The sequence below is a fragment of the Terrapene carolina genome, unplaced genomic scaffold (genome assembly GCF_002925995.2).
Source record: "Terrapene carolina triunguis isolate 2854851 unplaced genomic scaffold, T_m_triunguis-2.0 Scaffold48, whole genome shotgun sequence".
Taxonomy (NCBI): domain Eukaryota; kingdom Metazoa; phylum Chordata; order Testudines; family Emydidae; genus Terrapene; species Terrapene triunguis.
Window position 1 is genome coordinate 3,352,985 of NW_020664399.1, and position 13,564 is coordinate 3,366,548.

Genomic DNA, 13,564 nt, shown 5'->3' on the forward strand with positions numbered 1-13,564 from the left:
ACGTGCTTGGTCAGCTGGTGCCTGGAGCCGGCCCTACTTGTAGAGTATGGAGAGATAGACCCAAGATACAAAATTCATATTCAGAAGCTTGGCTTGGAAGAACAAGCTGGGTGAGGTGACTAAATGATAGGGGAATACAGGCAGTGGAGAACTGGCTGGATTCTTTTAATGCTCATTTCTAGACTTTTCAACATTTGGATTTTTTGAAGCTATAGAATTTTTAGGAAAAAAGTGAAACTAGCGCCAATGAAACACACTTAATATTTTTAATTCCTATATTTTTTGGTTCAGGAATTTCCTTTTTTTTTTTTCTTAATAAGTGCCAAAACTTCAAATCAAGATGCCATCTGAGGTCTCCATGAAACCAGCTGTTATATATCATAGAAGGTCCCCATATACCTACAGAGGTTAGCAGTCAGTGTGGCTCATGGTTCCCTCACCATTACTATGAAGGGATCTTGTGAATTCATTCTTGGTCTGAACCCAGTGACCATGTCCCCAAAACACCCAACCTTCTATATGGCAGTGTAGAGAACAGTCCCAGAAGCCTTCTCTACAGCATGCAGGGGTATGTATGGGGTCCCCTTGGGGAGGCTCTTTGCTTTCTGGCTCACTTGTGCCATGAAATTCCACAATGTGCATATGGGCCTTGAACATCTGTGTGAGATTCTTCATCCTCTCTCAGTACATGTATTTAATTATAACATTAATGTCTATACATTGGGCTGTGATTTCTCTTCTCAGCACTTATGAGAGTTGCAGGCAGGGCCGGCTCTAGGCACCAGCAAAACAAGCTGGTGCTTGGGGCAGCACATTTTTAGGAGCGGCATGGCCGGCGCCAGAATGCCGCCCCTAAAAATGTGCCCCAGCCGCCGCTTCTCGCCCTCCCTCCCAGGATCTCAAGCCTGGGAGGGAGGGGGAGCAGCGGCACGAGAATCGGCTGTTTCGCGCGCCGCGGCTGCTCGGGGTCTCCCCCCCCTCCCAGGCTCTCAAACCTGGGAGGGAGGGGGAGATCCCAAGCGGCCGTGGCGCGTGAAACAGCTGTTTCGCGCGCTGCTGCTCCCCCTCCCTCCCAGGCTTGAGAGCCTGGGAGGGAGGGGGAGACTCCGAGTGGCCGCGGCGCGGGCGCCGCTTCTCCCCCTCCCTCCTAGGCTTGAGAGCCTGGGGGGAGAAGGCAGGGCTGGGGATTTGGGGAAGGGGCGGGGTGGAGGGGGGGCCCGGGGGGGGGGGTAATAAAAAGGGGGGGGGGCGGCCAAAATTGTTTTTGCTTTGGGCGGCAAAAATCCTAGAGCCGGCCCTGGTTGCAGGAAACATTCAGTTAGGTTGCTGAAAGTCACAATAAAAGCCATTGTGCACATGTTTGTGTTCTTCCAAATGTGTCTTCTATTCTAGATCTTCCTAATATATTACCTACCGTTGCCAACTCTCACAATTGTATTAAGATACTTGCAATATTTAGTGTTTTTCTTAAAGTTGCAGCTCCTGAAATTCTCCTATATGAGAATCACAGCTTTCATTTGAAAAAATAGTAAGCTACTAGTCCTCAGGGTTGCAGAGGAAAAGCATGAAAATGTGATTTGAGAGTGACTTACAGGCTTAGATTTTTAAAAATAAAGTCTCATGATTTGGGGGGGTGTAACATACAATTTTTGATCACTTGGGATTGGAGACACTGTGACCCAGTTCTGCAGCTTGTGTGCTGGGGATGTGATTTGCCCAATATTGTAGAAGACTCTTATACTACTCCAGGTAAGAAAACATGAGACTTTGTGATACAATTTGTTTTTAGGAAATAAGAGAGTAAAAAAATGAGAGCACAAATTTGCCAATGTAATATCTTGTAATCCACTTGTTTATTGACCTGTGGTTTAACAAACAATCTGTTATATTGAATACACAGCAAACACTTCAGTAGCTTATATATCATGAAGGTTAATATAAATAAATCTTATTTTTCCCCTTTGAGATTTTTAGTAATATTGAATTTTTCAGCTAGTTTTTCTTTTACATTGCACCTTCTAGTTCTCAATATTTATGTAAGTGTTAATTATCCTAGTCTCCACACCACTGAAGAGATCAGTACATACACCTGCATAAACTGGCATTTGGAATGAAGCTGAGTATAATAGTGCCTGCCTCAATTCTTTGAAAGGTTCCTATGAAGTATAACTTATAGACAGCAATATTAGACAAACGTTGGCTGTTAGCTAGTGGAATTTCTCCTTAAGCTCAGTGAAAGGACATTGTCTAGGATGTCTCTTGGTTATAATCTCTTTTCTAATCAGTTATCTCAGTACTCTAAATTGAGTTTGAGAAGCTGTATATTAGCAAGTTATGTGACAGACTCTGGTGCTAATATTTCTGTGGAAAACATTACTTATGAATGTTTAATATGTCTACTCTCCCTGAACTCCTGTATTTCTTTCAAACTATCCCCTTAAGGTTCTCAGCTCCTTTTCTCTAAATTACACACACCTCTCTCATTTTCTCTAACAGTGTTCTATTCTAAGAGAATGATCTCCATTTTCCATTCCCATTTTCCTAATGCTCTATACTAACACCATATTGTACATTAACTTCATTCAACATAACTACTGTTTTCCCTTCCAGATTTTACATATTCGAATGCCATATTAACATTTGTTTAAAAAATATGCATTAACTCCAACATTACCAAATTAATTTTGAACATATTCCCACACCCTCCCTTCCCCCCACCCCCCAAATCCTCTATGTTCCCGAAAAGAGTCAAAATGACATGTTTAAGTACTGGCAAACCCCCTCTCTAAGTTTTGGTACTTCAATCAGGTCTGTACCGCAACCCAAACATTTAAAGACTAATCTTAAACCATGTCTTCTGAACTTGGCCCTCCCCCCCTTCATATTTAAAAATCCAGATCAAACTGACCATCCCAACCTTGCACAGTGACTGGCCTGCTTTCTGCTTCAAACTAGGGCTTTTATGAGCCCTCACAACTCCAAAGCCATCAGCCCCATTCAGATACTACACAAGCAAACATGATCTTCTCATGAGATCCACTATGGCACAGAAAGTGGGTTGTGGTCACAACTTGGGTGTGCAAATACCACTCATAAAAACACAAATTCATAGGCTTGCTGAAAAGTTTGGGGGGAGAGGGGTGAAGAGTAGGGAAGGAAGCAGTCTTCTCCTTCAAAAGTGTAGGCTTAAATAAACCATGCAACAGTGATGAGGTTTTGGGGGGGTTGTTTGCTTCTTACTTTATGAATTTGTGAACAAGCTCTCCAGGATTTTACAATGCACAAGAAATTTCTTGTCCCTGCTTGCACATCCAAAGGAAAATAATAATAAATAAAACTTTACAAGGTGATACACTGAGTTCTTCCTGAGCTTCTTGTGGTTTTTAATTTGTGGGGATACCTTTTAGACTTTGAAGCCATTGGATGGACTCCAACTTGCTGAATAGGCAATGGAATCATGGTTCACTTTGTTTGTTTCACAGGATTGCAACTCTGGGAAGTTTGTCCTGGCAGCAGAGTTCGAATTATTTGGCCATTGCTGATTCTTCCAATTGTGAAGATGATAATGCCCTTCCCTGTGAAACTGATATCAACCTACTTTCTGTGCTGTAGCAAAACTCTTGGGAAGGGGCATAGTTTGCTCATGCAGTACCTGAATGGGGCTGTTGGCCTCGGAACTGTACAGGTGTGTAAAAGCCCTAGGTTCAAGCAGGAAACAGACCAATGAAAAGCTTGGATGGTCAGTTTGAGCCAGATTTAAGTATCAAGCAGAGGGACAATAGCTCAAGGAAGGTATTACCTTCCCCCCATAATTACGTGCTGCCAGGATAGGCTGCCTTTAGGGCTTATCTTGTTAGCTGCTGTGGAGTTGTTACCACTTGACCAAATATCTGTTTGTGACTATCCTCATTGTTCCTGGCTGTTCACCAATGCACTGTTCCCCAAATGTAAGAATTTGTTCCTCCGAAAGGAGCCACCTTTTCTATTATTAACAACGTGGATGCGCTTCCTCAACCTGGAGGCTACCTTAATAATTTCTAATGTCAGAGTCTGTTGTTACTTACACTAGAGACACTCTGGATTTACACCAGTGTAACAGATTAGGATTTGGCATACGTCTCCTTAGATTTAAAAAAAAACCTAGAGGTCCAAATGTTGATCTAATTTCAATTTCTTGAACCCCCATGCAGTGCAGCGAGAGTTCATGAATATATATAAATGCAGAATGTGTTTCTTAGGCTATATCTGTACTACCGGGGAGTAAACAGCAGTGTGCGCCACCAGTGCTTTGCTTTAACTTCCCTATGTGGATGGTACAAACACAAACTAAAACACATGCATCCGACAAAGTGGGCATTCACCCACGAAAGCTTATACTCCAATACATCTGTTAGTCTTAAAGGTGCCACAGGACTCTCTATTACTTTTTACAGATCCAGACTAACACGGGCTACAAACTAAAAGGTTCCCAGTTAGCGTTAATGTCGTCCTTTTCAAACAGGATTACATTGATGAGAATTACGAACCTTTTATTTGGTGCCTGCAGAATCCACATGGGGGAGTTAGAGCGCAGCACTTTGGCATTCACTGCTATTCACACCCCCATAGTCTGAACTGTGAGGCAGTGTAGGCAAGCCCTTATTGTCAAAGTAATGAAACTTTTCTTAACACCATAGTTTGTTTTTTTTCAGAATTCAGTAAAATATCAAACTAGGGAATAGCAGTTCAATATTTTGCATCAAAATTCATAAGACCATCCACTCCTCTCTCTCACACACAAGTTTGAGAAAACTAAAATGAAAAGTCCGACCCTCCACATAATTTTGGCTGCTGCTGTGAGATCAGCTTTGAGAATTGTAGCCTTCACAGCAGTATACATTTCATGCACTTCTACAACCCTTCATCATTCTATTCCTGCAAGTCAGGTAATTGCAACTTTTAACAAGGACATTTTTAGAAGAAAAATCTTAAAAGTAATTGAAATAAACTTTCTGGCTTTTGATAAGTAACTTAAGTTTATGCCCTGAAGTTTGTATTATTAATAATTTAAATAATAAAAAATGGCAGTGGCTAACATTCTACCACAGTTAGCCTGTTTTACAGCTGATGCGTTGTCAACTTAAGAGAATATATACGAAAAGCCTGGGGGTAAGTAGTTTAAACTAGATGGCATGTTCTAGGATGTGTAATTAGTCCTATATGTCTGTGATGGTCTATACCCCTGTATTCACCCCTTGCTCATTATTGTAATAATCTTTGCATGAAGTATGTCTTGTGAGGTATCATATGAAAACTCATTATTTGCTGATCATTATTGTTCTGGTGAAATATGTGTGGCACCATTGTATGTAAAGTTATAAGATTCCACTCTACGGTGTTACTAAAACATGTTTCAAGTCTGGAGAATAACCAAACCATTTCCTCAGAGATAAAGGGCAAGCTGATGCCTCAGCCAGCTGTAAACAAGGTTAAATGCGCCATTTCCTGGTAAGTAGCTATTCTGTGGCAGGAAAAGGGGGCGGGGGAAAAAATCTACATTTTAGCAAAGAAACAGCATGGAGTTCCCATCTACACAGTCTGCCTGTCACCATGTTCCCAGCTGGAGATGCTTCTCAAAGAAAGGAGAGGACTATAAAAAGGAGGGGCAGATACCCCAAGGATTCTTCCCTTTCTCTCTGCCCACAGCATTCACAAACACTTGAAGAACAAAAGAAGCAGCGTTGGACTGGGGTAGGAACCCTGACTGAAAGAAGTTCAGCCAGTGGAACTGCTTAAACGTACGGTGAGAGAGACTTTGCTTTGAATTTACCTTAGTTGGTTAAGTTAGGCATTAGTTGTGTTTTACTTTTATTTTTCTTGTACCAATTCTGACTTTTATGCCTCATTGCTTGTGTTTGCTTAAAATCTCTCTCTTTGTAGTTAAATTTGTTTTATTGCTTCGTCTAATCCAGCATGTTTGAATTGCAGTGTTGGGGAAACTCCATTTGGGATATCAAGAGTATGCATGTCATTTTTATTAATTAAATGATGAACTTTATATAAGCTTGTATTGTCCAGGAAAAGGCTGGGCAGTACAAAATATACGTTTCTGGGGGGAAATCTGGGACTGAGAGTGTGTTGGGCTCACCTTGCAGTAAAAAGCCAGTGTGAGTCCAACAGGCTGCTTCTCACACAGACATAGCTGGGAGTGACTTACAGCTAGAGGCAAGGAGTGGTGGGTAGTGCAGCAAAGCAGTGAAAAAGACACCCCAGATTGGAAGGCAGGAGACAACTATTCATTAGTCTAGATATTACCCCGGAGATGTCAAAACATCACAATATGTAGAGTTACTCTGAAGGCTCTTTGGTCAGACCATGTCAACAGTTGGAACATGTTTCAGTAATGCCACTGAACATTATATTGAAGAGAAGACAACCTGTTTTTTTGGCTGCATAGTAATTATGAAAAAGAACAAAAATGCAAGATTTGTCACAAAACTTAGGGAACATTACGATAAAGCTCGCAATAGAATGTCTGTTAGAAAGGAAGATAAAGTTTCATGGATATTACATAGAGTTTTTTAAATGATTAATTTACTGCATAATATTGAACATTTCTATTCTCTGAGGATGTACAAAGACAGTTCAATTAACCAACTTGTTTCTAAACAATATTCTGTATTAAAAAAAAAGACAATTTTTGTTGGTCTCAGTTTTGTTTTCTATATTTTGTCAATTATCCTGCTTGTGAACAGAGAGGCCAACATCAGAACAAACATCAGTCTGGCACATTGACTGCAACAGAGCACTGTGAGCTGCTTAGTGGACAGCTGTGGCTATTGCAATGCATTTGTCTCATTAAACATTGTCTTCATTTCGAATTCCATACCTGGTTTGCCAAGCAGGGGTCAGTTGGATTGCTGTCTTTCCATGGAATATTCATAGTGTGTTCTCACAAGTATTCCCAGATGCCGTTTTTTCACACATGACCAGGAGGGAATTCTCACTTGATCCATCTGATCAAAAATCTCTTCCTGTCTCCTGGCAAAGTCTGGCATACTGGAACAGTTCACACACCAGTCATCTGATCTGAGAATCTATGCCAATGGCTAAGTTCCATTCTCACCTGAAAACCACTGAATGTTTGAAACACGCCTATGCTTTGGGTCTTCTTGCTTTGTCCGAGATGGCTAGAGCAGCGGTTCTCAAACTTTAGCAAATCAAGGACCCCCATTTTTATTTAAATTTTTTCATGGAATCCCAAGTCCCCTGCTCAGCCCCAGACCCCACCCCAGTGGCGTAGCCAGCATGGGATATTTGGGTGGGCCCTGACTTCAGGTGGACGGCAATTACAAGGGGGTTGGGAGGGCAGAAGGGATGGGGGACCTCCTCCCCCCACCCCCTGAACTGGCCTTGGGGAGGGCGATGAACCCTCTGGCTAGGGGCTCCTTGGGTCCCTGGGCATGCACCCAGCTCTGGGAGGAGACGCTGCTCTCCAGCATGCATGGTTCCCGGCTCCCTTCCAGGTCCCACTACCCCATGCCATGCCTGGCTCCCCCAGGTGATGGGTCTACCTTTTTTGAAGATCTCCTCTACCACCACCAGGTGCCTGTTCGCTCGCCCTCCTCACAGTGGCAGATTAGCCACTGGGCCAACCTGGGGCCCCGGAAAAATGGGTGCTTCTGTGCTCCCGCCCACTCCTCCAGGCGCTCCTGCTGGGGAGCAGGGTCAGGACACGGGGGCTTGTCCCACTCCACCTGCCTGGCCCTGGCAGGAGTGCCGGGGGGAGAGCAGAGCAAGTGCTGCGCCCCAACCCCACTCCCCAGCTGGAGCGCCAGGCAGGCAGGCGGAGTGGGACAAGCGCTGGAGCCAGAGCAGAGATGGGGCTGGAGGAGGGTGGGGTGGGCCTGGATGCTAAGTGGGTTAGCCACAGCCCAACCAGGCCCACCTGTGGCTACGGCGCTGTCCCACCCCCGCATCACCTCTTCCCGCTTCCACTCCATCCCTGCTCCTCCTCTTGCCCACCTCTTCCACCCCCTCCCCCGAGCATGCCCCATCCCCACTCCTCCCCCTCCCTCCCAGCGCCTCCTGCACACTGCTGAACAGCTGTTCCATGGCATGCAGGAGGCACTGGGATGGAGGAGTAGGAGTTGATCAACGGAGCCGGTGGTCCCATCCATGACTCGCAGACCCTCTGAAGGGGGATCCCAGCTTTTGAAATGCTGGCCTAAAGAGAATATTATTTCTGTACGCTGCCATATACCGAAACAACAAACATACTCTACATTTCAGTTTTAAGTAAGATGCAAAAGAACAACATTGAGAAGATACAAGTCAGACACCTTGTAAAAAGAAATGAAAGGAATATGAAAGCTCCCTGATGGACGAGTAGTGGTTGCAGTTTGGTTTCCTTCTGGAAGTGAAGACATTCAAAAGCCTGACTTCCACATCTGTACTATCGTCCAGAAGCTCTCAGTGTATGGTTGTAATAAAGCAATAGGCTGCTGTCAGAGGCCTCCAATTTTTAATCAACTTCCTAAGAGCAGCATATGTACAATGGTGATGAGCAAATGTCAGAGGGCTTAGAGTTCTGTGTCAGTTCTGATTAGCACCCAAAGTTTGTGTGTTTATCTAAAACTTTTCTGAATTAACCAAATTTCTTGACTCCATAAAACTGGAAAGATCAAGAGAAAAACAAAACCTCTCCTATCTTTACTGGCACTTCAACTTCTAACTCTTTCTGAAGCCATTGTTATAAAGTGGGAGTTTTGCCATGAACTTCAGTGGGGCCAGGATTTCATCCAATAGTGTGGTTGATATTGTATATAAGGCAATAGACTGGGACTCTGACAGAGACTTCCCATGTAACCTTGGGCAAGACACTTAGGTCCAGATTTTTAAAAGGCATGTAGGCCTTGTTCCACTCAACGTTGCTACACCCCTTTGAGTCAGGCACCCAGCTTAGCCATTCCCACCACAAAGTCCCGCATGCACTATTGTGTACTAACTGTTTCGACACTCAGTTGTGTGTCCCTTGTGGTTGTTTGTGCTGCGATACTCTAGGATTCTTTCCCACTCAATCCTGTCAATTGCAGAAGAACGTCTGTCCCTCGGGGGAGGGGAGGGGTTGGCGGACTGTCAGCAATCGAGTGATCTTGCCTGCAAAGTGGGTGAGTTCCAGCCTGCGCTGAAGCACAGCTTGATCTTTAACTCATACCACAGCTGTGTGAGTAAACACTGGTTCAAAGCTCAAAGTGCATATGCTTGAGGGTTGTGTGTGTGGATGGTAGGGTGGATTGGGCAAAATATGGGCAAGATCACAGGCTAAAACTACAGTGAAGACACACCCTCAGTCATTTTTGAAAATGAGACAGACATTACAGCACTGAGTGAAGCAACACTTTTATACCTTAATGTCGATGTATTTCACTTACACAGCTGTAAACTAGAGGTAACATTGCCCTGCCTCTGGGGTGTTTCAAAGATAAATTCAGATGGTATTGGTAAGATCTGAGTTCTGCTTCATTATTATTAAATTAGTCCACCATGGCAGCTATTCACATGTACATAAATAGTAGATAGAACTTAGAAAGAATGTACTGAGATGAGTGGTGGAAGTCAGAGAGGAAGAAGAGAAGCTGCCATTTTGGTGGCAGAAACACTGACATGGCAAGTCTGTTGTTTCCATCAGAAAACATTGCTACCTGGCCTTGTTAAAGAAATTGGTGATGATGAATCAAGGATCAGTTTTGAATACAACTCTTGAAAGTGGCAGTAAGCAGAACTGTATTCATTGTATATGAGTGATTTTCAGCTGAGAAGCAACTTTTCTCACAAAACTGACTTTTTTTTGTCTTATGCATAAATTACTCTTCACCTAACTGGACATTACATAGAACCATATTCCCATGCCCCAGTTAAGTGTCTCTCTTGGATTGTATAACTAAAAATGCATCACTGAATGATGAATTCAGATTATTAGAAATATTTATTCTCTCATCATAAAATCCTAAGAACCTCAGACAATGATTAAATTATACAAGATCAAGTAGATTACATATCTGACAAAGGAGGCATGCTACAAGAATCGCCAGCGTTATACAGTAACAGTAAAACCTAAACACAAACATTTTGGAAGGGACATAAACTTATGCTTTTGGGCTTAAACTATCATCTAGTTATTAGGGGATAGGAGGAAATTTTCCCTGAGGACTGTCCAATAATTATCTGTTGCAGGGTTCTTGCATCTTCCTCTGAAGTGTCTGATCCAGTCTAGCAGCTCTTATGTTCCTACAGCTAGCCAAACAAGCACAATACATACATTCTCCTCTCCCTCTGCCTGCAACTTTTTTTTTTTATTTGGGTTAACAGATTTCAGGTTTGGCTCATCTGCTAAATGATGCAAGTAAAAAGCTTGTGAAGAAAAATGCAGGATTTTGTTAATTTCTAAAGATAAATTATGTTTATTCTGGGTCCTGAACATCTTTACACTTTAATCAGCATAGTATTAGTTTACAGAAAAAAGTGTAAGTTACTTACTGATGTAGATATCACTGTGTGCTGGTAATCCACTCCGGATCATTTCTCAAAGCAAACGGTTCATACATAATGATATATATCAGATAGCAGAGATTCTGTGAAAACAGCATAAACTCTCATGGTAGTGTGTTATGTTTCGCTCAGTCACAAAGTACTGAACTGAATGTTTCCTTTCTGAATTCATAACTAATTATCAACTCCTAAACATATTCTCTCATTTAACATCTAGTGACTCAGAGAATAAATCACCGAATGCTATGTTTTCCTATATTGTGCATCTTAGTCATATCAATTATTGCCTGAGTTCATTTCAGCTGCTCTATATAAGAAATATGTCTTACATTGCCTTGCAATCAAACAACTTGTTTGCATTGAACTCTTTGTATGAAAAAATAAAACATGAAAACAGACTTCTCCCTGGATCAAATTATTGTAGGATAATTTTAAACATGCATGTTAACTGTGGCTGAGGAGGTTCAGCATCTTGCAGGACTTGCTCAGTATCAGACTTTAAATCAGTCATATTTTCATTCAAATTGCATGTCAGAGTCATAGATTTTAAGGTCAGAAGGGACCATCATGATCATCTAGTCTGACCTCCTGCACAATGCAGGCTACAGAATCTCACACACATACACACACACACACCCCACTCCCACAGCAAACCCCTAACCTATGTCTGAGCCACTGAAGTCCTCAAATCATGGTTTAAAGACTTCAAGGTGCACAGAATCCTTCAGCAAGTGACCCATGCCGGACGCTGCAGAGGAAGGCGAGAAACCCCCAGGTCCTCTGCCAATCTGCCCTGGAGGAAAATTCCTTCCCGACCCCAAGCGCTCTAGTCACCAGACTAGAGCTGCAATTGCTTAGCAACACTTATCACTGAGATGTTTTATTAATATTACTGAGAGGGAAACAAAGGATGTTTGTGTGTGGAAGTTCTGATTTCCTGAACAGGAATATGAATATCTTCAGGTACAGCTTTCATATGGCATAACTGAAGAGTAAGTTTTTAACCTCAAGGAAACAAAAGCACAATGTATAAAACAAGAGGCATGCAAGACCACAGATTAAAGGCAACAAAAGCCAGAATTTGGAATGTCAAGTATCAGGGGGTAGCCATGTTAGTCGGTATCCACAAAAACAACAAGGAGTCCGGTGGCACCTTAAAGACTAACAGATTTATTTGGGCATAAGCTTTTGTGGGTAAAAAACCTCACTTCTTCAGATGCATGGAGTGAAAGTTACAGATGCAGGTATTATATAATGACACATGAAGAGAAGGGAGTACCTCACAAGTGGAGAACCGGTGTTGACAGGGCCAATTCAATCAGCGTGGATGCAGTCCACTCCCAATAATAGATGAGGAGGTGTCAATTCCAGGAGAGGCCTCAATTCCAGGAGAGGCAAAGCTTACCCACGAAAGCTTATGCCCAAATAAATCTGTTAGTCTTTAAGGTGCCACCGGACTCCTTGTAGAATTTGCCACCTAATCGGACACTTCTCCCAAAAGCACTTCTGTTCTTCCCTCTGCTGCTTCTTAAATGTGGAACAAATCCTTTCACCCCAAAATCTGTAATGCCACTACCTTATCTTCCTCCAAATCCCTCCGTAAGTCTCCCTTCTGCCAAGTGGTTTGTTGATAGTTACTAGCCTGCTGACAAGCTACATTGTATGCAGGTAGTCTGTGAAAATGTACTTATTACTTTTACCTCTCCCTCTCTCTACCTAATCCATATTTTGTTTCCTCTCTCTCTCTCTATATATATATATATATTTTTTTTTGAGGAGGAGGGAAGGTGGTCTTATTGTTAAGGCATTGGATTGAACTCAAGATATCTCGGTTCAATTTTCGGCTTTGCCCTAGGTATCCTATAAAACCTTGGGTGAGTTGCTTATCTCTCTCCATACTTCATTTCTCTGTCTATAAGATAGAGATAGAGATAATACTTATTTTTCTTCATTTTTTGTCTCTTTAGATTGTGAGCTTTTTAGAACAGTGACTGTTTCTCTATTTGTAATAGATAAATACAATTGACAATAATGACTCTTCTACAAGTCACTGTAGACAAACACAGACATCAACAAAGGTGAAACATCCCTGCCATGTTAATCCTGAATGAGCCTAATCCAAAACCCGCAGAAGTTAATGGGAGTCTTTCCACTGAGTTGGGCTTTGGATCAGGTTAACTGTTAACTGAGAGCAACACCAAGTCCTATAAAACACTAAAGATGAACAGCATCAGAGGGTCCTGTGGCACCTTTAAGACTAACAGATTTATTTGGGCATAAGCTTATTGTGGGTAAAACTCCCTTCTCTTCATGTGCCAATATATATTTATGCCTGTTTCTGTAATTGTCACTCCATGCATCTGAAGAAGTGGGTTTTTTACCCACGAAAGCTTATGCTCCCAATACTTCTGTTAGTCTTAAAGGTGCCACAGGACCCTCTGTTGCTTTTTACAGATTCAGACTAACACGGCTACCCCTCTGATAAAGATGAACAGAAATTCAAAGCTGGTTTGGCCACTGTCATCACCCCAGATTATATTAGAGAGTTCACAGTAGCAAACACTACTGCTAAGGTTGAGTGAACATTCTCTCCAACACTTCTATTTTCAAAACTTTCTCAAATATTTTAGATTAATATTAACATTTGTTGTTCTGTATCTAAAAGGTGATTTATGTATTTATTTCAGAGAGGGGAAAGGAGGGAGGGAATGGTATAGGAAGATGTTTGAACTAACTCCATTCATTTGTGAATCAGTCGAGCAAACAAACAAACTTCTGTGCTAAACATTGTCCGGTATCATGTTCGTCTGTTAATTTAGTGTGGCCTCAGACACTAGCTGTGACCCATGAAAGATGAATTAGAGACTACTGAACTGAAGAGCAGTGATCAACAGTTCCACAGAGTGGGATATGACTCTGTGAAATTATGAATCCATTTTGTTTTGTAAATTCCATTTTGTTTCAGGAGCTCCATTTTGTATTGTAACCTCCATTTTCAATTAAAGCATATATTAGTGTCTGAAGACAGATCTAA